The sequence below is a fragment of the Phalacrocorax carbo genome, chromosome 3 (genome assembly GCF_963921805.1).
Source record: "Phalacrocorax carbo chromosome 3, bPhaCar2.1, whole genome shotgun sequence".
Lineage (NCBI taxonomy): Eukaryota > Metazoa > Chordata > Aves > Suliformes > Phalacrocoracidae > Phalacrocorax > Phalacrocorax carbo.
In genome coordinates, this window is record NC_087515.1 from 87,231,568 (window position 1) to 87,258,862 (window position 27,295).

Genomic DNA, 27,295 nt, shown 5'->3' on the forward strand with positions numbered 1-27,295 from the left:
GTTTTCTCCACTGATGTCTAAACCAGACACTGATCAGTTCCAGTATTTCAGGGACTATCTCATTAAAATACAAAGACAGAAAAGTGCTGATGAACGTATGGCCTCAGCCATCTCAGCTAGTGAGTTAAAAGACGCTGTATAGCTGTTCATGGTCATGTGTTGGACATAGCACAGCGGCAATAAGATTTTGTACAGTGCTTGCAGTGACAGGTTGTTTCTTCTGTTTTTGTGGTTTTGTTTGTTTGCTTTTCTGTAAAATCTGTTCTAAGCAATTATATAACCACATTACACAAATTAACAGCTGAAGAAACACCTCTTGCATTCCACATTATTCCAAATGATTTGGATTTTCTTCTGCTCACTGCATTCACCTATAATTCCCCCAAAATGAGTAATAATTATATTGTGCTACAGGTGGGAAAAACAAACTTTGCAAAATAGAGGCAACTGAAATCATTATTAAGAGACTGATTAACTTTGCTCTAGTTTAAAGCCGTTTATTCTTTGTGTGGTAGGTACACTTCTCTATTGAAAACCTTAGCCAATTCATTTGTGGCAGTTTTTCTAATTCTTCAGTCAACAAAAAGCAGCCCACACTCCTGAGCCCTAACTGGAATATGGCTTTGTAAGGTAGTGTTAACAGCTTTATCAGCTCTGTGGTTAAGATAGGACCCTGATCCTCAACATCAATTTGGAGCCAAGTCCTTCATCCTATGTTTTCCTATGTTACTTAACACAGAACTCTTGGAAAGAGATTACAAAGTTTAAGTAACCAAAGGAACAGATAAATGCACATAAAATTTTTCAAAATTGTTGAAATGGCTACCAATTATTAATAGTAACACTTTGCTGCTCTTGAAAATCTCACTAGCAAAGGGTTTCAATATTCCGTTTGGCCACCACAACGTGCCTGAGGTATATAAGCTCTTTGTACAAGAGTGAAGGAGGTGTACTAGGTTATTTCATCAAGTCCATGCCAGCAGACGAGTGCTTCAACCTCTAGCTTCTGGACTGGACTGCAGAGCCCAGACTTGAGCACACATATTCCTGTGAAATCTGTGCGTTTCATATAGGGACATTGAGATGCCTCTGAAAGTTGTCCTGAAGGAACAGAAAGCAGAAGTGTTTTTGAAATGCCATCTGTCCCCGAAGTGCGGGACCACCTGTGTGGACAAATATAACAGGGATTTCTCTCACAATAGTCCCCAAAGTTTTAAGTGCTAAGCAAGGTTACTGCTATAGCATGGATGAGCATACATGTCGTTTCCTTATTACCTTTCATACTACAACTCCATCCTGTTTTCCATTAGCCTGTTATCTGCACTCAGACTTCATCTGAATTACTGATGTGTTGCCAATAACATTTCCGAGTTTACACCTAATGAGAAAAGGATTTAAATGATGCTTTCTCTCTGTGAGGTACAAATTCTTCCTCTGAGAACTCCAAAAGATTTACTGGGTTATTTCATCCACTTTGCCAGGACAAGATCTCCTCTATCGCTTTATTCAGAGTATGTTATGCAGGAATTTATCCACTACACTAAAAAAAGTAGGTGAAAGGTAATGAACAACGCACCCAGTTGCCTGACTTTGGCCCACTAAAAATATAAAACAAAAACTAGTAATACAACAATTGTTGGCTATTTTAATGGGTCACACTGCTTCAGATTTCTAATCCTCTGCAGTATAGTCTTTAATATAGACTTAGAAGAAACAGCATAAGCCCAACTTTTCTGATCATCAACAAAAACAGGATTCTGGAACTGTCAAGGTCTTAAGGTTAAAGTCTTCTGCACTGTATTGCTGTCTGTCTACGTTTGTCTAACACCTAGCCCCAAGACCAAAAAAATCCATTGCATAAATCTAAGTGACAGTCTCAGCAGTAATATATCCCCCGCCACCTGACTAAGTCCAGGGAGGGGAATCAAGTTGTAGTATTGTCTGGCTGGCAGTCCTAAAACATCACAAAAAAGTATCTGTGGATTTGGACCGCATTTATCTAGGGGATGAACAATACCCATATGTTCACCAGATGACTACAGAGCTGGATTGACTGAGTCAAAGTTCAAGGCCGCAACAAAGGATAACTTGTTTCTTCAGGACTGGCTTTGATTAGATTGCTGTTTACAAAGACATTTTTAAAAAAATGAATATTCCAAAATACATGGGAGGATCATTGTTCCTTGTTATCTTTTTATTTATTTTTCAGATATGTTCTATTAAATGCAATTTTTTTATGGGCTATTTTCATTAGGCATTTATTTCCATTACAGTGACTCACAGTTGCAATTATAGCATATGTAGTTCTCTTAATTCAGAAGCCAGAAAACTGAAAATTAATTCTGAATAGAAATGTCAGGGAATGTGTATGCTTACTCTCATAGTCTCACTCTGTATACATATACACCTACACATGCACACACGCGTGAAGTAAAAAAACCTTTTAATTAATTAATGCACACATGCATGCACACATATACCTGTGCATTTATAAGTAGTGTGCGTATATAAGTAAAGATATTTAGATGTATAGTAGTGATGTTTAGATGCATAAAAATGTCTTTGTGTGTGTGCATAAAATTATAATTTCACAGAATCACAGAATCACAGGTTGGAAGGGACCTCAAGGATCATCTAGTCCAACCTTTAATTTCTTGTTCTTCATCCATTAAGTTACTTAAACTTGGAAGGGAGAGGTCAGAAGAATTTGATTCTTGGTTTGTTTTTAACTTCTGAAATGAATGGGGTGGAAATATTCTGCACCATAATATCCTTAAGCAAAAAATTAGCATTCTTTTATGTTCCAAAGACTTTCTCTAAAATGCTGTAAATACCATATATAGCAAAAATGTTAAAGACTTTTAACAATTTTCCCTTGATTAATGTGTACTGTGTACTTCCTAGAAACAGTAACGATCTCGACTCTGAGCATACTTTTTTATGTTTACCTAAATGCAATGGAATGCAAATAAAAATCTCAATTCTTTTGTGCAGGCTACTTCCACCTTGAGTTTAATGGAGCTACACTACACCTTGAATAGGCAAGGAAAGACAAGAGGTAGGCAGGGAATAGGTCCAAAATTTTTGCTGTTGATCTGCAGAGTACTACAGGCTGAGAAATAACTTTTCCCTCAGAGGTGGAAGGATGCAGCATAGAATCCTGTGTTTCCATGGATCAAATGGCTTCTGAGGGCTGCACCTGGAGTGACTCGCTGAAGGAAAAATCTTTCCCAAAGAGAATAATATACCTGCAGAAACTGGAAGAAAGGCTTGCTGTAAACTAATTGTACACATTGGTAAGTTTGCTTAATCATTAGCAAAGGTCTAATTAAATAATTGTTTTTCTTTGGAGTAGAATAATTTAATTGGTTAAAATAATGTTTATTTAATTAAAAATGAAATTATAACCCATTATTTAATGCAAATAATCTAAAAAGCTGTCTAGAAATGAGGTGAGAAAGCTCTCTAATTTTGAGAAAGCCACTTTGGTGACACTCACAAAATACTTAGCTGCTGTTACAAGGTCACTACATGTTGCTAGATAAACGTCTAGATGCCTGAGTGATGAAGGGATCAAAGTATTTGTCATTTGCAATGTTGTATTTATGTATATCTGTTGGAATGAGAGGGACATATTCTAGTTCAGTGGAGCCACAAATATCACAACAATGCTTGATTTTCTAACATTACAACAGAAAATAACCCCACAAAATAGTGTAGAATAAAAGCATCGCAATCCAAGTGACATAAAGATCATTATTTCTTGCAACATAAGAAATTTAGTCAGACATTGGGATTCTTTTTTTTTTTTCATTTTTTAACCATAAGACTAGTAAAATCCTGTAGCAGGCTGTCCAGAGAGGTAGTGAGATCTCTGTCTTCGGAGGTGTTTGGCAACCTGCTCTGACCTACTTTGAGCAGGGAGTTGGAATACGTGACCTCTGGAGGCCCAATCCATCCCTAGCTAGTCTGTGATTCTGTGATTGCATGATTCTGATGGTTTTAAAACGAGACTAAAATAATGAATTCATAATCTCCCTTCTCCTCTGTTGTTCAGGCTGTTGATTTACAATGGAGGTTTTAATATTTTTATTTATGAGTCACGTAGGCTTTGTCACCTTCTTTAGTTAGCTGCACCCCTCTGCTGTGTCACTACATTGGACCCATGCATCTTTCTGTGCTCTGGGATCTCAGTAGACTCCTGTTTCTAAGCCTATTCATCAGTAAAGGGCTTGTCAGCTATTACTTCATGAACATAAGACACAAAATTGATCATTCCTGAAATAGGTTGACTTTGTTTTAAATAAATAGTTTTGTCTGGCACAGACATGTCAGATTTTCTACAATTCTTCATATACATTGCAGACAATATTTGAATATCAATAGTTATTTGAAGTAATTAATTAATCTTTCAAGGCATCTTCTAAATAAATAATAAGAATACTGTTCAGACTCCCTCTGAAAGACAATTTTAAAAACCCAACAATAAATTAAGTTGGATAATTTGGAAAAGAAATGTCCTTGGACTGATGTGAAAGAGCACAAACACTGTCATGAAATACCACTCCCAATAATTCTCAATACCAACTTTCAGAAACATGTACAGCCATGCATGTATGATATATATGTGTATACATACACACACACATATGCATGGGTAAACAGTGAGCTCTGTCATCATAACTGTCCTTCCTGGGATGATTGGGAGTATGTAGATGACCAAATATCAAACAAATCATTACTAAGATTCCCTAGAAGTTAATTTTCCTACACATTTGTTCTCCTGCAATTTTTCATTCACTTCTCAGAAAATAAGATCTGCAGTCTTAAGTACACTGGATCTTTTCACTTCTATCAGATTTGAAATAGCATTTGACTACTACATGAAAAAAAATCATTGGGAGGAAAGAATATCGGGACATTAAGAGGAGATTATGAGAGAAAAAAAGCCAGTGAAAACTTATTTTGGAAACAAGTACTACTACTGACAAAATACCCAAGGAATGAGATACATATGATACTTCTCTGTCATCCTAACACATATTATCCATTGAGTTTCTTTGATCTAATTACTTATTTTGCCTCATTCAATGTTTTGGATGTTAGGAGTTTTGCCCAATAAGGAAGCAGAAGTCCAACCTTGCAACATGGACTTCCATGTAATATATTTATCATGTTACACCAGACTCTTACTTTTTTTTATTTTTGGAATCCAGTAGAGTATACAAACAATATAATCTGAATAACAATGGAGAAATTAAAATTACGGCAATGGATTATCCAATATTGGCATATCTATACAGAAAAATACTGAATGTTATCTTTTAACATTGAAAATAAAGTATTTACTAAATCAGTTAAAATTTGACTTAGAACTTTAACTTTGTTAAAGGTATAGAAAATATATAAAAAATCTGATATCGAAAATTTTTTTATACATTTCAATCTTCTGCCACTCCAAGAAAAATACTTCTAAAAAGTCCAGAAAGAAGAGAAGCCACCTAAATCTTGTGCATCCATACAGGCACAAAACAATGAACTCATGCCAGCTTGAATAACTATGGTTAATGTTTTTGAAGATGACATCATATGACTACTACACCTTTGCTTTATTGAATAGTGATAGAGGTTTTTTAAAATGTAAATACTTCAAAAGCTTTTTTTAAACTAATTGATTTTATTTTCTGTTGCATTATAATCATTAGAAGGCAGAACACTGATTTTAAATCAAAGATAACAAAATATAATTTGAAAGCTATTGAAACAGGTATTGTCTTTAAGCAGTTTATTTACTTTTTTCTCTTCTGAAGCAAAGAATTCCAGCAGTCTAAATACAATTTCCAGTGTCCTGTTTTAAATAATGATTGTTTTAATCAAAGCTTTTCCAGTATGCAAATAAACCCACAATTTAAACTCAGATCCAAGGGTCATACAAAGGAAGTAATTTCCAGGCCTCCTTCCTTCTATTTTCATGTCATCAATTTGAAACAACACATTTTTTAGGAACTAGTCACCCTGGTCTTCCCTTACAGTCAGTGAATCATGACATCTAAATATGTAAGAGATTCTTTAAATGTGTAAGAGATTCTTTGCATCTATTACTTTAGAGAAGCAGTTTCAGGAATGTTGGTTTAAGACTAGGCCCGGGGTAGATATCACTGTACCCAACAGGAGGACTGCAGTATATATTTATACATCCTAGGTCCTCCTTATAGCTGATGGAGAGAAGCAAGCAGGTTAGGTATACTTCAGCATGGGAAATAAATTGCCATGTATTTGGCTGAAGCTACTGTAAAGACTGTCAATTAGAAGCTTCAAAATCCAAACACTTGTATTGTAATTCTAATAAAATAAATATTCAAAGCAAGTGCAAAATAACATAAGAGTGCAAAATCATTTTGCAATAATCAGAATCAAAGAATCATAGAACGGTTTGGATTGGAAGGGACCTAAATGATCATCTAGTTTCAACACCCCTGCCATGGGCAGGGACACCTTCTGCAAGACCAGGTTGCTTAAAGCCCCATCCAATCTGGCCTTGACCACTTCCAGAGTTGGGGGATCCATAACTTCTCTGGGCAACCTGTTCCAGTGCCTCACCACTCTCAGAGTGAAGAATGTCTTCCTTCTATCTAATCCAAGTCTACCCTCTTTCAGTTTAAAGACATTACCCCTTTTCCTGTCACTCCATGCCCTTGTAAGAAGTCCCTCTCCAGCTTTCTTGCAGGCCTCCTTCAGGTTCTGGAAAGCTGCTATACGGTGTCCCCGGAGCCTTTTCTTCTCCTGGATGAACAATGCCAATTCTCTCAGCCTGTCTTCATAAGAGAGGTGCTCCAGCCCTCTGATCATTTTGATAGCCCTCCTCTGGACTTGTTCCAACAGGTCCGTGTCCTTCTTATGTTGGGAGCTCCAAAGCTGAACAAGGTACTTCAGGTGGGGTCTCACAAGAGCAGAGTAGAGGGGAAGAATCATCTCCCTTGACCTCTGGCCATGCTTCTTTTGATGCAGCTCAGGATATGGTTGGCTTTCTGGGCTGCAAGCACACATTACCAGTTCATGTTGCGCTTCTCATCAACCAACACCCCCAAGTCCTTTTCCTGAGGGCTGCTCTCAATCCATTCTTCTCCCAGTCTGTATTTGTGCTTAGGGCTGTCCTGACCCACATGCAGGACCTTGTACCTGGCCTTGTTGAACTTTGTGAGGTTTGCAGGGGCCCACCTCTCAAGGTTGTCCAGGTCCCTCTGGACGGCATCACTTCCCTCCAGTGTGTAAACCGCACCACACAGCTTGGGGTCATCTGCAAAACTGCTGAGGGTACATTCAATCCCACTGTCCATGTTGCCATCAATGTTAAACAGCACCTGACCCAATACCAACCTCTGAGGAAGGCCACTTGTCACTGTTCTCCACTTGGACATCAAGCCGTTGACCACAGCTCTCTGAGCGCGACCATCCAGCCAATTCCTTATCCACCAAGTGGTCCTTCCATCAACTCCATGTCTCTCCACTTTAGAGACAAGGATGTCATGTGGGACAGTGCTAAATGCTTAGCACAAGTCCAGGGAGATGATGTCTGTTGCTCTTTCCTTATCTACCTATGCTGTAACCCCACCATAGAAGGCCACCAGCTTTGTCTGGCACAATTTGCCCTTAGTGAAGCCATGTTGGCTGTCACTAATCACTTCCTTATTTTCCATGTGTCTTAGCATAGTTTCCAGGAGGATCTGCTCCATGATCTTGCCAGGCACAGAGGTGAGACTGAGTGGCCTGTAGTTCCCTGGGTCTTCCTTTTTTCACTTTTTAAAAATGGGGATTATGTTTCACTTTTCCAGTCAGTGGGAATGTCACAGGACTGTCACAACTTCTCAGATATGATGGGTAGTGCCTTAGCAACTTCATCCACCAGTTCCCTCAGGACCTATGAATGCATCTCATCAGGTCCCAAGGACTTGTGCACTTTCAGGTTCCATAGATGGTCTGGAATCTGATTTACTCCTAGACTGAGTGTTTCTTCATTCTCCCAGTCCCTGCCTTTGCCTTCTGCAACTTGGGCCATGTGGCTTGAGCACTTGCTGGTGAAGACTGAGGCAAAAATGTCATTAAGTACCTCCTCAGCCTTCGCCATATCTCGCATAACAAGGTCTCCCATTTCCTTCAGGAGAGGGCCTACATTTTCCCTTGTCTTCCTTTGATCACTGACATACTTGTAGAGTCTTTTCTTGTTGTCCTTGATATCCCTGGCCAGATTTAATTCTATCAGGAATTTAGCTTTCCTAAGCTGATCCCCAGCTGATCAGACAATTTCTCTGTATTCCTCCCAAGCTACCCGTCCTTGCTTTCACACTCTGTAGGCTTCCTTTTTGTGTGTGAGTTTGTCCAGGAGCACCTTGTTCATCCATGCAGGCCTCCTGGCATTTCTGCCTGACTTCCTCTTTGTCGGGGTGCATTGCTCCTGAGCTTGGAGGAGGTCATCCTTGAATATTAACCAGCTTCCTTGGGCTCATCTTCCCTCCAGGACTTTATCCCATGGTACTCCACCAAGCAGATCCCAGAAGAGGCCAAAGTCTGCTCTCCTGAATTCCAGGGTAGTGAGCGTGCTGTGCGCCCTCCTTGCTGCCCTAGGGATCTTGAACTCCACCATTTCATGGTCACTGCAGGCAGGGCTGCCCTTGAGCTTCACATTCCCCACCATAATAAATCCTTTTCCTTGCATTCTGCTTAATTAATATGAATGACTTGTTTGACATCAAAAACTTGAAAGGAAGTTCTCACAATCTACTTTCAAATCTTATGTTAAATCTACAAGTCTACTTAGCTTCACAATGTGTTTTATAACTGAAACATACTTTTGATATTTTTGTTATTATTAAAGTCATATTTATGAGTGTATATTTATTATAAGACGAACAGAAGTTTGAGAGATAATTCTGTCAATCTGATTGTCTGACACTAAGGAGATAATTTTTCAGACCTGTTTTGTACATACCGATTAAATTCTATATTTCAAAAAGAAAAATCCATATGCATATTTTATTTTATTTTTCCAGTTTTCAGTTCTTAATGACCTCAGGACAGGGTCTTTTGAGGGGATTAATGATCTGCTAGAAGATGTTCATTGCCCAAGGTATAGAGATTTAGGCTAGTCATTAATACTGGGGAAATATTTTGTACTTCGATCATTGCTGTCAAGTTTCTTAATGTATTCAGACTTTAAATAAGCTCTTAAAGACTGTGATAAAGCAAATTTCAAACCTGAAGCATCTGACAAGATTAACATTAAAACAACCTCATTGAAAAAAAAATCTTCTTTAGAATATATCTCTCTAGCCCCTTATCTATTCTTTTTTTCTTTCTATCTGACCTACTTTTCTCCTGCACTTGTCCTCTGAAGTCCTTCAGTAATCAGGCTGTACATCTATCTGAAGCCCATGGGCAAAGTTTTTGGCCTTTGGCTGAAAAACTTTAAATAGCGGTACTGTCATACAGCCCACTGAAAGACAGATAGGCATACATGTGAACTGAACAAGTCTCTTTCTATATATATATATATATAAACACTGGCATACATAAGCGCACGAAAATATACAAGCACACACATTTAATTTTTTGCTAAAACTGCTGATACACCATAAACAATTCAGACTAGGACTTTATTAAGGGTAAAGTACAGAAAATCTTACTTTGTAGCTCTGATTTGCGTTAATCTGCCATTGATAACAAAAAATTGGTTTTCACTAAGGTTTTCTTGTCATGCTAAGTAAAACAAATGGAGTGTAATAGGAATTTGCCATTTAATTTCCTCCTCACTTTGAAAGAATCCAAACATGGTGACTTGAGCCTTTTTTAATCTCTGATTTAATTTGGAAATTATTGTCCACATATTGTCAGGCTTCATGTTTCTACCTGCTTCGTTTGTTTGTTTTTCAAAGGCAGGGTCAGATTTTCACACATGCAGTTGTGGGAGCACCACTTCTGGATGCAATATACTCCAACACAAGACAATAGCTGCATTGTCATCCTCATCACTGAACTTCTGCATGAGAATGTGAGCCTCCCTTTCCTTTACATCTAGGACTCAAATAAAGCCCACCTGGTGGAGAAGCCTCTGACTCAGATCAGCCCTAGGCTGCCCTGATACAGCTTGTTCCTTCTCCAGTTTATAAACTGTCATGGTGCCTTTCAGCACATCAGTCTCACCTTGTCTTAAAGAAGGAAGACAGCATAACATCCTGGCTTAATAGTCTGCTAGAGTCTGAGGCAGTGGAAGTTTAATTTTTACCGAAGTCTATCACTGGCCATATATCCTGCCTGATATGAAAACTGCTCACATGCATTTTAGTTAACTACATGGGGCAGTTTTCTTGTTAGGATCCAGTTAGACAAACTAGTACCTTTTCTAGACACTTTCAAACCATGCCCAATTTAATCTGCGTTTGTAATCATGGAACAGCAGCATTATGGTTATAATCATAATCTGTTGAATGAGAACATACCAATCAGCTTGAAGGCTGCTAGTGGCCACTCTGCCGATTCAATTGTCTAATTCAGGGAGACAAGTAAGGAGGAGAAAAATTGTGTCACAGTCTGGGTTTTATTTAAGTGCTTTATTAATTTAATGAACTTTCTTTGTCAATTTTATTAAATCTTTGTTGATCTTGCAAGCACATGATGTTTAAATATATATAGCCTATGCTAATTTTATACTATAGTTATCAGTGTTTTGCAGTTTTAAAATATATACCCAGCTGTTAACTTGAAGTTTGTCCTCCTGTTAAATGTACCTGGAAAAATGATAGTATGTGGCTTCATATTTGTGTCTTGGTGCCTACCCAGATGTGCTGAGCTCACAAATAGGAATATATTTAATCTTTTTCTTCTAAGTTAAATTATTGAAATACATCTGGAAATTTGAAGGCAGGCTGAGTTCACTCTTCCCTCAGCATCATTGCAACACATTTTCTGCTGGTTACCTTCTGCACTCCAGTATCTTCATATCACACTTTCAAAGTACCTTTGAAACTATTTTTAAGGTACTTTCTTAGAAGGTAGAACTTGGCAATTCAAGTCATGATTTGTGAGTCAGAACTATCTTTCTTTAAATGTGTCAGGTGTAGAGTACTAACAAGGTTTTTTAAAAAAAAAAGAAATCTTGTTTGCTTGTAAAGTAAGTAGACATTTATAGTACTGAATGCACATGAGGAGCACATCTGTGTTTAAAAATACCACATATACATCTGTCACAGACCTTGTTTATGTAGGTAAGCCATAAAACCTACTCTGAGATAGAAAGTTCTTCACAACAAAAGCAGTAGTTCCCCATAGAGCAAGAGTGATATATGTGCCAATACAGGCTCTCTAGTTATAGCAGGGGGATCTACTTACATGTGAGTCATATGTGTCTTATTAGACCAGGTTTCTCCTTGAATAGCAGCCTGAGATAAACACCACAAGTCAAGTCAAGTCAAGTCATAGACAATGTATCACTGAGCACATCTTAGCCTACAGGCTGAGAAATTGTTAATAATCATATATAAAGATTTTGCTGGAAGCTTAGAGTTTAAAGTTAGAGCCTAAACTTATGATTCTAATGCTAGGTATTCCAGAAAAAAATAGAAAAAAAAAAGCCTACAACTACCCATAAAACCTAGGACCCTATCCAGGCATTTAGGGTGGGATTTGGTTTATGTAATTTTCAAAAGGTTCTTGGGTAACAGAGGTATGTTTTCCAAATTATCTAGAGTATTTAAAGAAGAAAGCCAGAAATAATGAGAACAGTTTACCCTCAGACATTTAAAATAGGTGGGATGAATAACCCACTGGAAGTGTTCATCTTTCTCTGCTGACTAAACACTATACTAGGTTAGACTAGTTATCTAGGACAATTTTAAATTGGAAGGAAAACTTTTTTTAAAAATCTGAGGATAAATGCCTTATTTCTAAATGAAACTAATGTTCCTAACTGATTTCAAAGGAAATTTTAAAAATTCAGAAAACTATGTGCTTATCATAGAATCAGAATGATGGCTGCAAACCAAACAGAAATTTAGGTAAATTTCCCAGTCTTTTTGGTCACAAACACATTTGGAGAGTAGTTTTTTCTTCTTTATATGGAACTGAATATTCAGATATTATTTACAAAGTGGATTGTTATGGCTTATTCAGATGCCAGATAGAGACCTAAACTCAGTCTTTTTCATGTTCAGTACTGTTGCTTCTTTGAAGTTTAGAGTTGTTTTTTTGTTTTAAAACCACCATAAAGTGGTTAAATGGGTAGCTTGATTTAAGTTGTGAGGCATCTCACTGGGCAGTACACTGAAACACTGACTCAATTTACCAACATATGAAAATGGAGAGCCAGTCTATTCGACAGAGGATCCAGAAAAGGCAAATACTTCCCAAAATAATGATGGATGCTGTTTGATCTGATGATTCACCAGCAAGTCTTCCACCTCTTTTCTAAGATGGTGCATGTCAGTGAGCATTTTTTCCTGTGTTACAAAGGTGTTCTGCTGTTTCAGTGTGCATGTGTTGTTCATGTTTCATTCTAACCAAACTGGATGTTAATGTAATGTAGTACAAGTATCTGATGCCTGCCAGTCACTGTCCGAAAACAGGATGGCCAAATAACAGTAATGGAAGAAACAGCAGATGTGAATGAACCCAATAACCCTCAATTTTTGATCCAGTTTTAAATATTATCAGCTGTATGAATTTGAGGGAAATATGCAACCTGGACAAGAATTTGCTTTTGCTTCCAGAGTCCTTGCTTAGTGGTTGTGGCGGTAGTGATGATGATAGCAGGCCCAGAAGCAATGTTTTGAATATGTATGCCCTCCCCTCATCGCAGAATCAAAGAAAGGTCTGTGTGTTGTGAATGAAAGATATGCAGTTGATTTAGCTCCTTGCAAGACTATTTGTTTCTCTGAAGGCATTCCTTGCTTTGATCAATAAGTTTTAATAAATAAAAAACATAACAATTGCATAAAAGAGTCTCTTTCTTGGGAAGGAATAATGTATCCTAAAAACTTGGCAAGCCCATAATCTCTACAATGTGGTATGGCTCCAGATCAAGGGCAATCCTTCCTGCTATTTCCTGGTGTATAGATAGCACAGTTGGATGATTTGTGAGATGTTTTGTCTTCTTCTAGGAACAGCCTGCATAGTAAAGTTTTGGTTGTTTTTTTTCCTCAACTAAGTGTGACCTCTTATTTCAGCCTAATAATGACAGTGCCAGTGTTCAAAGATAATTATTTAGTGCTGGAGAAATAAAATGCTGTATTCAAGGCAGAAAAAGATTATATTTTTCATCCTAATTTATATAAAAATATTTTAAAGTATCTGTCCAAGACGTTTTAAGATAAACCAAACAGTCCAGATTGTTAAAATGTTTGGGAGCTGTACAAGATTGGAAGTAGACATGACCTCTCTTGTCACTAGTGCCCTAAGTAAAACACAGATAGACAAGAAACTGTCTTACATATCTTGGAATTATGCAGAAGTAGATTTTTCCACCATTGTCCATTCTACCTTTCTTTTACTCGAAAGAGTCAAATTTTATCTTATGGGTTATAATTCTTCTGTGAACAAAGCACACCGGATGTAAGTGCAACAACTTGAGGAATGTAAAAATATGTAAGTATTTTAGTTTGTAGGGCTGTTTTGGTTGAACTGATGTAAGAGACTGGATATTTTTTCATATATGGTAAAGTGTCTCTGAGTAGCATGTCCCATGGTCACCTTAGAGAAAAGAAAATCCACTTGGACTTTTCTGTTTCCCAGCCACAATTAATATGCCCATTTCCTAGGATGCTTGCTTCCTCTCTTCACCCTGCAATAAATCTGAACCTGCATCATTAGGGAAGAAGGTTCTTAAGGTGCTGAAGGGGAGAGTCCAAACAAGAATTAGTCTTGCTCACTGGATTTCAATTTGCATTGTTGTTTGACATTTGAGAAATCATTTAAGGATTTCCCCCACATTTTATAGAATAAAAACCCCACTAATTAAAATGCATGTAGCTATCATTTGGGTTGGCTTGCAGCAGGACACTACTTACATTGGCAAAAAGAAAGTAAGTTGGAAGGAGAAGAATAATTTGCATTTTACGTAGCAACAACCTTAGTCTCCTATGGCATCAAGCAGTACAATTCTACAAGATTTAATCCACTATAAAGAGTAGAAATATAATTCTATCTTTCAAGACAGTTCCCCCCAAATAGCTAAACTTTCTGCAATTATCCAACCACACCGTCTGTACACAGGAAATTGACAGAAATAATTGCTCAGCCACACTACAGAGGACACCATGCTTCATCCTTCAGATATGAGAATTCCCATTTCATAAGTTATATATAATATCTGGAGAGTGATTCTATTTATTAATTGTTTTGTCATGGATGATACAAATACCCTGTAGGGGAAATAAATATTTCCATTTATTTCTTGCATTTATTTCCAAATACGCACAGTAGGTAAGATAAATTTGTTAATCAAAGGTTATTGCAACATCATTGGCATTAGGCTGTCCAGGTAAAGTGAACCAATGGCAATTCTGTCTTAGGCCACCTTCACCTGAAGTAAACGAACAAAGAAGAAACAATTATTTATTTATTTTTTTTTGGTGAGTGAGATAAGGTCATGTATCTTTCAATGTGAAATACAGAATATACTGAATAGTATGGGACTAAATTACATTGCTGCTGCAGTTCTTTGATAGGTATTGCCTTAGTCCTCCAGTTTTAGTTATAGCTCCATTGAGATTAATGCTTATTCTCCCTTCATTTCATAATACCTGAAGATTGGAAACAACTTGTTTAAATATAATTAAATTCTTTCAACATATTCAGTCAGTAGTTAGCCTTTGCAAACCAACGTAATCACACACTTGAAGAGACAAGCACCTTGATTAAAGATGTAGATTGTTCTTGAATTGCCACTTGAGATATGTTAAAGAAACATACCTAAACCAGTCCTTAACTGTATGACTTTCTTACACAGAAATTTAAATTGCTAAGAAACAGATGATTAATTAGAATAGTAGGCTATTTAAATGAGACAAAAAAAGTACAACAAATATTAACTACTTAATCTTGAAAATAGTTTGGATATTGATTATTCCATTATGAAGAAACATTCATTTATCAGAGTTTAATTAGGAGTCTGAGTTCACATGGTTTGTTTAACTCCATCAAGCGGAACAGCACACAAGTAGGCTATCGTTCCCATAATCAGTTAATCTGTTAACTTCTTGGTAATAAATGGGAAGCAGGAATTATTTGCAGCAATTCTGTCAGGACACCCCCTTTAAAAAAATTATGTCAAAAAATTCAGTGTACTTTTATATTTTGTAGGCAAATTTTCTACATGAATGTTAAACTAAATGGGGCTTTCTATTTGCAGGAATTTCTTGAAGTAATTTCAGATTCTTAGTGCTGTCAGGAATCAAAAATCAAGGATGTAACTTCTGGGAAATTATTTGAACTAACCAATGCTTTCTGAAAGGAAATCCTAAACTTCCAGCACTTCTCATTTCAATAAAAATTTTACAGTTTAGTACTTTTTAAAGAGAAGGAGGAGAAATGGGGGCTGGAGAGGAAAGAGAATTGGTAGCTGCAACAGGACTGTTGTGAAGCAAAGGTCTAGAAACAAGCAGCTGAGCTGGTTGACAAAACAATTTAGAAAAACAACTATTTCAGCAAAACAGTAGACGAAAAGCTGACTGTATATTTTGAGGCTAATGAAGACAAGCAGAAAGTCGAGATTGCTGCTGAACTTCAGGATATACCAGTGAAAGACCAGATAGGTGACGTCTGAAAGACCAGCGCTTTTAAAGGCACTAGCCGGCGCTGAAAGGACTCTGGAAGCTTATTAGTTGTCCTTTCTATCCTCTCCCAAGTGCCAAAGAAATCTCTGACTAACTTATCATCTGTATTTTATTTTTTCTTCAAAAATACTTTTGCTTCTCAGATAGAGCTTCCTATCCTGCTACAATTCCCCTTGGGAAAGGGACAACCATGCACTGTTTTCTTTTCTTTATTCATAATGCACATTCAAAAAGGCAAACGTTCATGTCAGAAAAAACCCCCGATATAAAGCTCACCTGATTTTTATTTCAAGGATAATCAAAATGGGTATTATTTCTTGCAAATATTTCAGATTTGGTTTTCTTTCTTTTTTTTCTTCCACTTTGGCAGCTGATTTTTGTACTTTTTTTTTTTAATTAGGATAAAATAATTTCTTGCATCTCAAAGTCCATTTCTATCTTTAGACTACTGTTTTGGCATATATATAGTAAAAGTCTTATGTTTCTCTCTTTAGCTTATACATGAAAGTACATCTATGAAAATTCTAAGTATATTCCTAGGAAAATTTCCATGCGTATTTAAAGAAGAAAATGCAATTCAGTGAAGCTTGCCTGAAAATATAAGAAAAAAATACAATTAAAATCTCATGGTCCCATTTGGAAAGTTAAAAATATTCTGTAAATATTTTTGGCTTAATCAATTCTTAGGATAGTTATTAATTTCTTTATACTAACTGTGAACTGTTCAATAAATTAAAAAGATCTGTAATTTATAACATTATGAAATCATTTGGGTTTTAGAGCCTATTAACCATTGGACTAGTCATCTGACATATGGTATCAAATAAGGTGAAAAATAACTTAAATATTTGGATATTGAAGGCAGTTTATACAGAGGAAACATCCCTCATATTTTACTTACTATTTTGTTGCTATTTTCTTGTTGTTTTGTTTTATTTTTCTTTGCTTGATTGAAGTCAGACTAATTAAATTAGAATAAATTATTTTTTAACTTGGAATATTTTTTCAGGAATTCAGTTTTTATCTTCACTTCCTTCTGGAAGGAATGAAATGGTCTTTTATGTTTTTGTGAATCAGTAATAAGAGTAAAAGCTTACTCTGATGATGGCTTAATGCAATACACTGGAGGAATAAATAGTTGATGAATGCAGTGATTTGACTGCACTTAATTTCAGCGAAGTATTCAACTTTTACCAATAGCCCATTCTCCTCTAAGCAACACTTACGATAATCTTCCACTTTTTCTTTGGACAACTATTTCCTCACTTTTTCAACGAAGTAGTTGCAGTGGGAGATCTACCATCCATGGAGAAATTCAAAGTGATTCACTCAGCTGAATAGAAGTTATTATTTTACACTTGATAATGACCTTGCTTGATGAAAGCACAACCTGACTTCACAGAGCAAGCTGGTGAAAAAGCGAAGTATCAGCTGTCTACCACGCCACCTGGTCTGCTAAATCCTTCTAAGGCAGTTCTTTAATCTGGGGAATAGTAGAGAGTAAGTGTTTGCTACATTGGCTCCTAACCTCCTCCTATCCAGAAACAGCCAAGTGTGTCATTTCTTAGAATACTGAATTTCCCTGTGGTACTTGGTGCAGCAAAACATCTAATGCTGCTGTCCTGCCTTCAAGAGATGACAAGGACAAATTAACATGCCCTTCCAGTCAAGCTGAACTCAGGTAGCTGTTGCCAAGGAAATGTCCCCTCGTCGTTAGAACCTGCACATGCAAAGGAGGATGGGGCTCAGTCACACTTCCCACCTAGTCCGAAGCCATAGAAAGCTGATGGGGGAAATGGTGTATGCCAGCAGACAAGACAGAGCTTTGTACATCCATTATGCTAAGTGTAAAGAGCACCACCTTGTGTTCTCAGACATACCATTTGTAAGACTGTCCTACTGTAAATCACTCCTATACACTCTTTTCTGTAGTAATTAAAAAAATGCTCTTTGCTGTGCCCCTGGGTTAATATAATTTGTTTTATTCACAACCTAAGTCATTTGCATACCTGCAGTACACTGCTATATTATGTCTACCCAGCAGTGTTGAGGGAGCAGGTAGAGTACATTTCAAGGTGTACATAAATCCCGTTCAGGTTATTTCAAATGAAATAATAAGGTAAGTGCTATGTGGTGACTCCCATAGGGAAAACTCATAGGAAGATAAAGAAGGATTCAGTAAAATCAAACCTTTGCCTCAGATTCCTTCATTTAAAAAAAAAGTGAGAAGGAGAAATACAAGACAGAGGATAAAGAACTGGGCACTCTGAAAATGTCATAAAGGACAGAGCCATGGCCACCATGGGAATACCAACCCCTGTTTTGAAGGTGAGTACTGATATCATACTGTTCTCTCCAAGCTGATTGAAGTCACAAAGTCCAGTTATTATCATTGACACTTCTGAAAAGACAAGGAAATTTCAAAGAACTCTAGAAGGACCTATCTTCGAAATAAAACATTACAGAAAAAGGCACAAGTCATCTAGCCCAGTTCATCCAGAGAAGGATAAGAATAGGACAAATATATATAATGGTAATATCCTCCCAGCTTCTGAGAATTTTCCATTTAAAGGGCTTCCTATTTGTGTTATTTTTCATCTATTTAGTAATATGGAAATAACAGATCTTCCAAATATTCCAAGTAGTTTACAGGTGTTCCTGTGGCAATGAACTCCATCTCTTGGACTTGGCTTTCACTGGTTTAATTTGATGGTCACTTGCTCTTTTAGTGGAAGAGGCAGCAAGCAGTCACTCCTATCATATATTCCTTCATGGCACTGATAATTTCTGCAGAATTCCTAGTGACATCTTTCCTGAGCTGAAAAGTCCCAGCCTATTTAATCAGCTACCATAAAGAAGGTGTCATTAAGAACCTTCGATCATCTTTGTTGATCATACTTTTATATAACTGCATCATAGTCTTTTCTGTTTTGTTCTCTGTTCCTTTCCTAACAATTCAAAATATTCGATTTGAATTTTTGAATGCACCGGCACCGAACTATTTTCATGCAGTCATTTGTCATGGCTTCACACACTATGTGTTTGCCAGCATAGAGTTCATTATTTTATATGAGAAAATAGGACTGTTTCTCCCCACATCTATAACTTTACATATATTTACACTGAATTCCATCTACCATTTTATTGCCAGTCATTCTGTCTGCTAAGGTCCTTTCGAAATTTTTCATGGCTGTCTCTCAATTTAGTACCTTGAGAAGCCTTGTTTAATCAGATTTAATTTGGTAAAATAAGATAAGTTTTAATAGGAACTTTTAAGCAATGGAGTGTAGAGCTGAGTGGACACTGAAGACAGCAGAGAAGCCAAGAACCAAATACAAATGGGATCTGTTGTTGTCATAAGCCACAGAAACTAGTGCAAAAGACAGTCTTGGGAACTGAGAAGATACAGCTTGTCCCTTATGTATGATTTACTCTGTGTTACAAGAAACAGGACTCTTCAGTTAACAAAATATATAACTGGTACTCTGTATCCTGGGAATAACTTGTTAGACTGTAGTCTGAATATTGGACAAGAGCTTAGAGACAGTGCTGAAATGGACTTGTATGTTTTGTCTCAGGAAGACTAAGAACCTCAGACAAAGGATGTATCCATTGCTAGCATAAGAGCCATTCTGAAAGAAAAAAAAAGAGATGGTAATAATTTGCTCAAGAGTATATGTATTCTGAGTGTTACTCAAATTCTCCCAGTGTTTTCATCTGAGCCATTTTGGGGTAAAATATTGCCCCATGATAATATATCCTACTAATAGAATCCCATGATTGCATGTATTTGAGAAAGTCTCTGGATTATTTAATATAGTCTTTCATTTTTTTCAGTACTGTACTCTTTTATTTTTCTACTTTCAATCTCCGAATAGACTTTGTAACCCTGGTCAGTTGTGAGCAGGGTGATGATAGTTATAAAATAATTTACTTTATGATGAACTAGTATATTCCCTGTTGTTTCTTTATGAAGAATAAGACTCCTAAGGAAGTAATTAAACAGATGTTTATTGACATGAGTTTTAGCACTTTGGAGAAATGTAAATAATGAGGTTTAACTCAGGAGAGGATTTACTAATAGTAATAGAGAGAGATTAAGTTACATATCGAGATCAATAGGGCCTAGAAGCTTTATGAGCAAATATTTCATGATACTGCCATAGTCTGCATTTGTTTAGTGAAAAGATTTCAGTGCTAAAGTGACACTGTCACTTCACTGCCTTGGAAAAATGATGGAAAACAACCATAACTAGCATCAAGAAAACATTTCTTCCCAGGCAGCATAGACAGAATTACCTGTCACGTATGACTCACCATTTCCTGTATCTTTTCAAACAGTGCCTCTTTGTTATTGACTAATTGGAAGAACAATAGTGGGCATACAAAATATTCTGAGAAAGATAATGAAAACCCTGGATTCTGATTGTTCTATTAAAAATGTAGCAATTCATCATTTAAAGTCATTAGTGGCTGATAACCGGCACTGTGTCTATAATACCCATTTGAGGTTTTATTGTGTTTCAGTCAACATAAAGCATAGGTTAATAGCAATAGCTGTCTGTATTAAAATTTTGATACTGCCTGTTGAAAATGGATAGTAATTTGGTGATTATTCATATTTTTAAACATTCTGCATTACACTAATTTATTATGCAAAATTAAATTAACGTGCATGAAGCATATGGATTTTGTGCTTTTTTAATACTTATTTGTGGCAGTGATGAATGCCAGATAATTTATAACACTGAAGTTTAATAATTAAAATTACTTTTATTGTTCTGTTTACTAGTTTTTTCTTTCTTCAATCTCTTGTAATTTTGCCACATGATTAGCAACAAATTTTGCACAGCAGCACCTTCTAATAAAACACAGCATGGACAATTTTCCATGCAGATTCAATCTCCATCTATATTCCACTAATCCCTTGATTGTTCCTGGGGAAAATAATCGGATCCCTGTTGTGTTCCTGATGCACTGAGCATTCATAAAGATAATAATAAAATTCAGTACATCCAAAGGCTCAGGATATGCATCTGCTCTTTGGCCTAACTGAAAAGGGCCACACAAGGAGCCTGGTCGATCATTCACTGAAGCTTTGTCATGATTAATACAGCTTCATTTGTAGACTGTATCTACTTCCAGTGGAACTGAGGTGGTGGGTTAAACTTTCCTGGCTGCCAGGTGCCCACCCAGCCACTCCCTCACTCCCCCTCCTCAGCAGGACAGGGGGAGAAAATAAGGTCAAAGATCTGGTGGGTTGAGATAAGGACAGGGAGATCGCTCACCAGTTACCGTCACAGGCAACACAGTCTTGTCTTTGGGAAGATTAATTTAATTTATTACTAATTAATAACAAAGTAAGATAGTAGAAATAAAAACAAAACTAAAAATACTTTCCCTCTTTCCCCCTTCTTCCCAGGCTTACCACTCTTGACTCGTCTACCTCCTCCCTGCTAAGTGGTGCAGGGGTATTCGGAACTGGGGTTGCTGCCAGTTCATAGTGCTTTATCTCTGCTGCTCCTTTCTCCTCGTGCTGTTTACCTGCACCAACATGGGTCCTTCCCACAGGCTGCAGTTCTTCAAAAGCTGTTCCATCACGGGTCCTCTTCACAGGATACAGTCCTTCAGGAATGGACTGCTCCAGCATGGGTCCCCCGTGGGCTGCAGTTCCTGCCAGAAAGCCTACTCCAACATGGGCTTTCCAAAGGCTGCAGCTTTCTTCAGGGCACATCCACCTGCCCCAGCATGGAGTCCTTCTTGGGCTGCAGAGGGACAACCAGCTTCACTGTGGTCTTCTCCATGGGCTGCAGGAGAATCTCTGCTCTCACTCCTGGAGCATGTCCTCCCCCTCTTTCTTCTCTGACCTTGGTGTCCGCAGAACAGTTTTGCTCACAATTTCTCACTTGTCTCTCAGAGCTGTTGTGCTGTATTTTTTACGCTTTCTTAAATATGTTATCACAGAGACACCACCAGTGTCACTCATTGGCTCAGCTTTGGGCAGTGGTGGGTCCCTGGAACTGGCTCTGTTCAAAATGGCGGCAGCTCCTGGTCTCTTCTCCCAGAGGTACCCCCTGCAGATCCCTGCTACCAAACTGTTGTCACATAAACCCATACAGATGTTAAATTAGCCAGCCAGCCAGGAGACATTTCAACTGAGAAGACACCAATGCCTTTTCATAGACTGTTCACTTAACAGTCACTGGGACGCAGCTGACATATCAGCAGGTATAGCTTAATAAAGCACTGGGGCACTGTGAAGTTCTTTGTGAGCTCCTAACAATGCACAACACTGGTACGGAAGCTCTACCCAAGTTTAGATGGTTTAGTACAGTTCAAGTTTGCTGTTATCTATAGCTGTCATCATAGAAAAAAAGGACTTCACTAGGCTTCTCCCATCTGCTTTGGCTGCTGGGTCAAATCAGATTATAGGGATTTATCTGCTCACCTGAGAACAGCTACAAGCAGAAGTCCATAGCAAGGTGCATGCTCCCTGGTCTTGCTCCGAAATGAAATACCTAAAATATCCTGTTTCTGTGCCTGTCACGGAGATGAGCATAGACTTAAGTCTTAACATATACTTTCAGGCACTTCTGAACTGGATTTTAAACAGTAGTAATTCCAGATTGTATTGACCTAAAAATACAGAGTTCCTGTGGATCAGAGGTTCATTTATCTTAAGTTTCTTTTTTACTGTACAATCTACATAGAGAAATAGATGGAGAAGGGTTTTAAAGAACTTTTAAATAATGTTTGTACATGTTTAAAGGTCTTTTGCATTGCTAGCCTGATAGAAAGAGACCTTAGTGTAAACAAGATTCTGCTTTGCTATATTTTATATCTTACATAGAAAAATAGCCGCAGGGTAGGTTTTGAAAAGCTTTTAGGGATAGATTCTTTCTGTTCTTGCTGATGGTAGAACTCCCATTGACATCAATAAAAAACAGATTAGGCCAGTGCAGAAGAGTTTTGAAAATGCCTTATAAATGCTACAATATGCTATTTTGCATTTAATTACACAAATGAATCCCTTAAAATTCTTAAATCCGGAATACTAGCTTCCCTTAGGGGAAAAGGAAAAAAAGGCTATCGCATGCTTTCTGTAGTCAGAGGACAGCAGAAACATGGATCAAGTGAAAAATTAAAAAGCAATCATTGAGTTGTTAGGAAGGCAAGATTTTCATTGATGTCAGCAAGCTTTTCTACTTGAGGATAAGATAGACATCTATAGCCTGATTCAAGACCACTTAAAATCATTACAGATATTTTAGTAGTTACAGCAGGTGTTAATGGGGTCAACTGTGAATCTAAACTTTATATATCTGACTCTTACCTCCTGGAATGACCATTTGTATTCAGTATTTTGGGTGATATGAAGGCTAAGTAATTTGGCTCCTGATCTTAAACATCAGCTAAACCTTATACAGCTGTCTCCTGCTGTATGCCCATTCTGAGTGTATAATTAGGAGTAGATTTAATGTTTCTTTTGCAATGCAGCACCATGGCTCTCTTACTCCATAACCAGTCCCATGTTGTCAATAATTCAAGAGAGTTCACAGAAGGATTGAAAGATTTAAACACTACATTTTAAAAACTGTTTACCCTTGTGCCCCTTTGCTTTTTTATCCCCGGATCCTGTAGTCATAGGGATCCCATTAGCCAGCATCTCCCCTGGCATCAGCATAGCAGTAAAACTTTAATTCTGTTTTGGGTAACCTCACATACCAAACACATCTCTTGATTCATGATGTTATTTCATTGTCTTTTTCACCAAAAAGAAAGCATTCTGACATTAGCTGGCTTTTACATCTGTCCATAACATAAAAAGAACAATATCCCTAAGGAAAAGCTTTGTCTGCCATGAGTCACATCACTCTGAATGTTTTGCTTCAGTCATCTGAAACAATTATTAATTTGAAAAATAAAATCTATTTCATTTTTCTGTCTTCAAAAATCAGGAGTTTCCTCTTTCTCTTTTAAGTGTTTCAAATAGTACAGACATAAAAAAAGATTTATATATTACAGACTTACATGATTGTGCTAAAGATATTTTACATATATCTGCTTGTTAAATTAAAAGTAAATTGCACTGTGTTGAAATATAGGATTTTCTTCTACATTATAATTAAACTCAGATATCAAATATTTGTAGGGAGGATATTAGAAACACAAGCAGAAATTGAAATCTCTACGATTCCCTATAAAGAGAAATATCTTACCAAAATGTGCTTTGCAAACTATCAGCAATTTAAATAACTGCAAATAAAGTGGTCATTTTCTCTTCTGGAAGATTAGGTATTGTCCTGACATATGATAAAAATAAATGGAAAATTCCAACTGAAAACACAATAAAAGCAAATTACAAAGGACTTTATCTTTTCCAAAGAAAGGTGAAATAATAATATATTTCTGTACTGTGACAAGTTCTTCATGTATCAAGATGCTAAATCACTATGATTAAAAAAATAATTCAGGAAATTAAAAGAATTTGTTTTACTGACCCTTTAAGTACACAAGCAGTGTGTGACAGTAATATAAAATATAAATTTGGATATATTAACTTTTTTTCTGTATATATGCAACTTACGTGGAGGAGGGTACTTAAAATCTGAAATTTAAAATGTCTTGTTACATATCCTCAGGAAAACCTTCCTTGATTTAGAAAGACTTATGTTGGCTTCATTTCAATACTATGTGAAAAAGCAGCATATGAAATGTGTGCTTGGAGAAATATTGTTAATGTCAGCATTTTGGTTTTCTTACAAATAGCAGCTCAGTAACAGCAGTAATATCACTTAGAAGTTGGAAGGTTTTTGTGGACAACTTTTTGTAATATTGAATTTTCATGAAATCTCTGACATTAGCAAGTAAAAGAAAAGTGCCTTTGCATGCTATCTCTTGCGTAAACTAGAATATCAGTTATCTACTTTGCCTAGTTGTGGATTCACTGCGAGTGTACATTGCATTAAGTTTTGTTCACAAGATTTGTTTCCTAAAGCAACTTCTTCCCCCAACATTCAGGTTTTTAGTATATTAAAATAACATCAGTAGAAAAAAGAAAATCCTCGTGCATTTCAAAAACAAAACGCTGAATTTAAAAACTTCATGATTAGTTCCAATAAAAAGCATATATTATGTTGTTTAAGGCTTTAAAATATATATTAAAAAAGTGAAATCTCACACTATTTAGAGAATCATAGAATCATAGAATCATTAAAGTTGGAAAAAACCGTTAAGATCATCGAGTCCAACCGCTAACCTATCACTGCCAAGTCCACCACTAAACCATATCCTCAAGCACCAAAGGTCCGCTGCAAGAAATTTTCTGTTGTTCTAATTCAGTATGATGAACCCAACTATTGCTGTTATAATGAAATTATACTGAGGTGAGCTGAAACATATGGTACATACAGAAAATCTTGGAGATAATGAAAGAAATGTTCTTTGTCCAAAGTTTATGAATATATCTAATACTGGAGTAAATGGAAGCTCTGAATGAAAATCTTAGATCAGAATATAACCATACATTTCCCAGAGACATGGTACAGTAGTACACTGAGCGCCTTACTGTACCCTGAAATGGCTACTCATTCTACATATTTTCTCAGAAAAGCAATCCAGTTTACCATGGAAACCCAAGTCTTCATCTCTTCTTAAATAGTCTTTTTACCGGTTCAAAAATGCAGAGACGAAAACCTTCTCTTAGGTAACAGCTGTGGACCCTTGTGGTTCAGCAGATCTCGCAGTACTGGTTGCTCATGTGTAGTTGTCTGGACTTAGAGCTTCAAAAGAACAGCAAGAACATTTTGTAGTTCTGGATAAGGAGTTCCTCAAAGAGTGGCACAGGTTGGATTTTGACCACATACACAGATGAGTATTTTCTAGCTTTTGATAAACATTCAGGAAGTAATGTCCTGATATAATATACTGATGCTTTAATATGCTGATGCTTTACTCTGGAGTAATATTTTTGCTTACTTCTTTACAAATAAACAAACCAAGACAACAAAACCCTAAAAAAGCGCTAACAATCTAAACAAAACTTAAAAAAAAAAAAATCCCCACACTATATTTTGAACTAAAATGAGGTATATTCTCAGAGATTAAAAATCAAAGAATACATATTTGTTTTTAAGTTAACATCAATAAAACTTTGTAAAACTTCTGCTAAAACTACAAGTAAATAAACTTTTTCTTTTAAAGTTTGTTAGCCAATAGACAGGCACTAACATGAATGTTAGATATTTATAAGTATTAACCTTTTCTGATAACAGTATTTTTGCATTTGACACTTACCTCTATTAAACACAAATTTATAATCTCACTGATTTTCCTTGTAAACAGCAAGTATGACTGCAAAACGTATACCACTAGAAGCAACAGCAACCCTTCACAACCCTGGAGCAGTATATCTCGTACTAGGCTGCCTTCATGTTCTGCTATGTCATTCATATTCTAAAAGTCAAACTGCTTCCCTAATCAGTTGATTCTTGTATGTCTTATGAAAATATGCAAAGGTATTTATCAGGTTAATAATTATTACTACAACTGCCCCTGAAATTTTTCAATAGTAGTGATTTTTTTTTTTTCAAAGAATCTTAGTGCTTATAACTATATAGATCCAGCATTGGCTTCTGTAGGTTTCTTTTCTTCATTATATTAAATTATCAAGTGCTGGAGCAGAATGTCCTGTGTACTTCAAGTAGTATAGTAATAAGGAAAAAGCACCTTAAACAGCAGCTCTGTCTTGGGAACTACTTAGAATGCATACTTATGAATATAAGTTTATTGATATGTGTAAAACACTGCTCTGAATTAAGAGACTATTAATACTATGAAAGAGACTATGAATTTAGCAAATAGGGTACATAGATATTATACAATACTTTGACAAGATTCTGAAAAAAATTTAAGCAGTAATTTTATCATATAATGGCATGAATTAGGGTATAAAATATACCAATATTAATTAATAATAGAGAATTTGGGTGATATATGGGAGTTATAACATTGAGATCTGAGACATGACTTAAGATACCTTTCTCATCTTAGCTACCATAAGGCCACATGCACAAAACATTTTTTTTCATGTGAAAGATGAGTAATTTTCTGTTGAAATATACAATGTTTTGTCATTAGGTAGTCCCAGAACACCCATTAGGAAAAAGAATGTTGTTTCATCCTTCTGAAAAGAAGCACTAGGAAAAGAAAACAGAGGCAAACAGAAACGTAAATTATGATATCTTAGTAGAGGAAAGTGGGAATTACACAACAGCAGTTTTCAATCAGCAAAAAAACAGAATTCTATTTCTGTTCACTCTATTCCTTCGGGCTTAATTTTTAAAATCTTGGTTGAGAACCACATTTAAAACACTATATCGATATATATTTTTTTTCAGATAAACACTACTGAAAAACTCCCAAAATGCACAGTATAACATTGGGAAATAAAAGTAGAGAAAGGTAAGTACAAG

General features: G+C 36.5%; 1 long non-coding RNA gene across 1 annotated transcript in view; it reads left to right on the top strand.

Moving 5' to 3' along the window:
- LOC135312877 (uncharacterized) overlaps positions 1-24,715 on the top strand; it is a 47,278-nt gene extending 22,563 nt beyond the window's left edge. The window contains exons 4-5 of the long non-coding RNA XR_010372495.1: positions 3,136-3,296; positions 21,244-24,715. This is a non-coding gene — a long non-coding RNA (uncharacterized LOC135312877). The remainder of the gene's footprint in view (positions 1-3,135; positions 3,297-21,243) is intronic.
- The last annotated feature ends 2,580 nt before the right edge of the window (positions 24,716-27,295 follow it).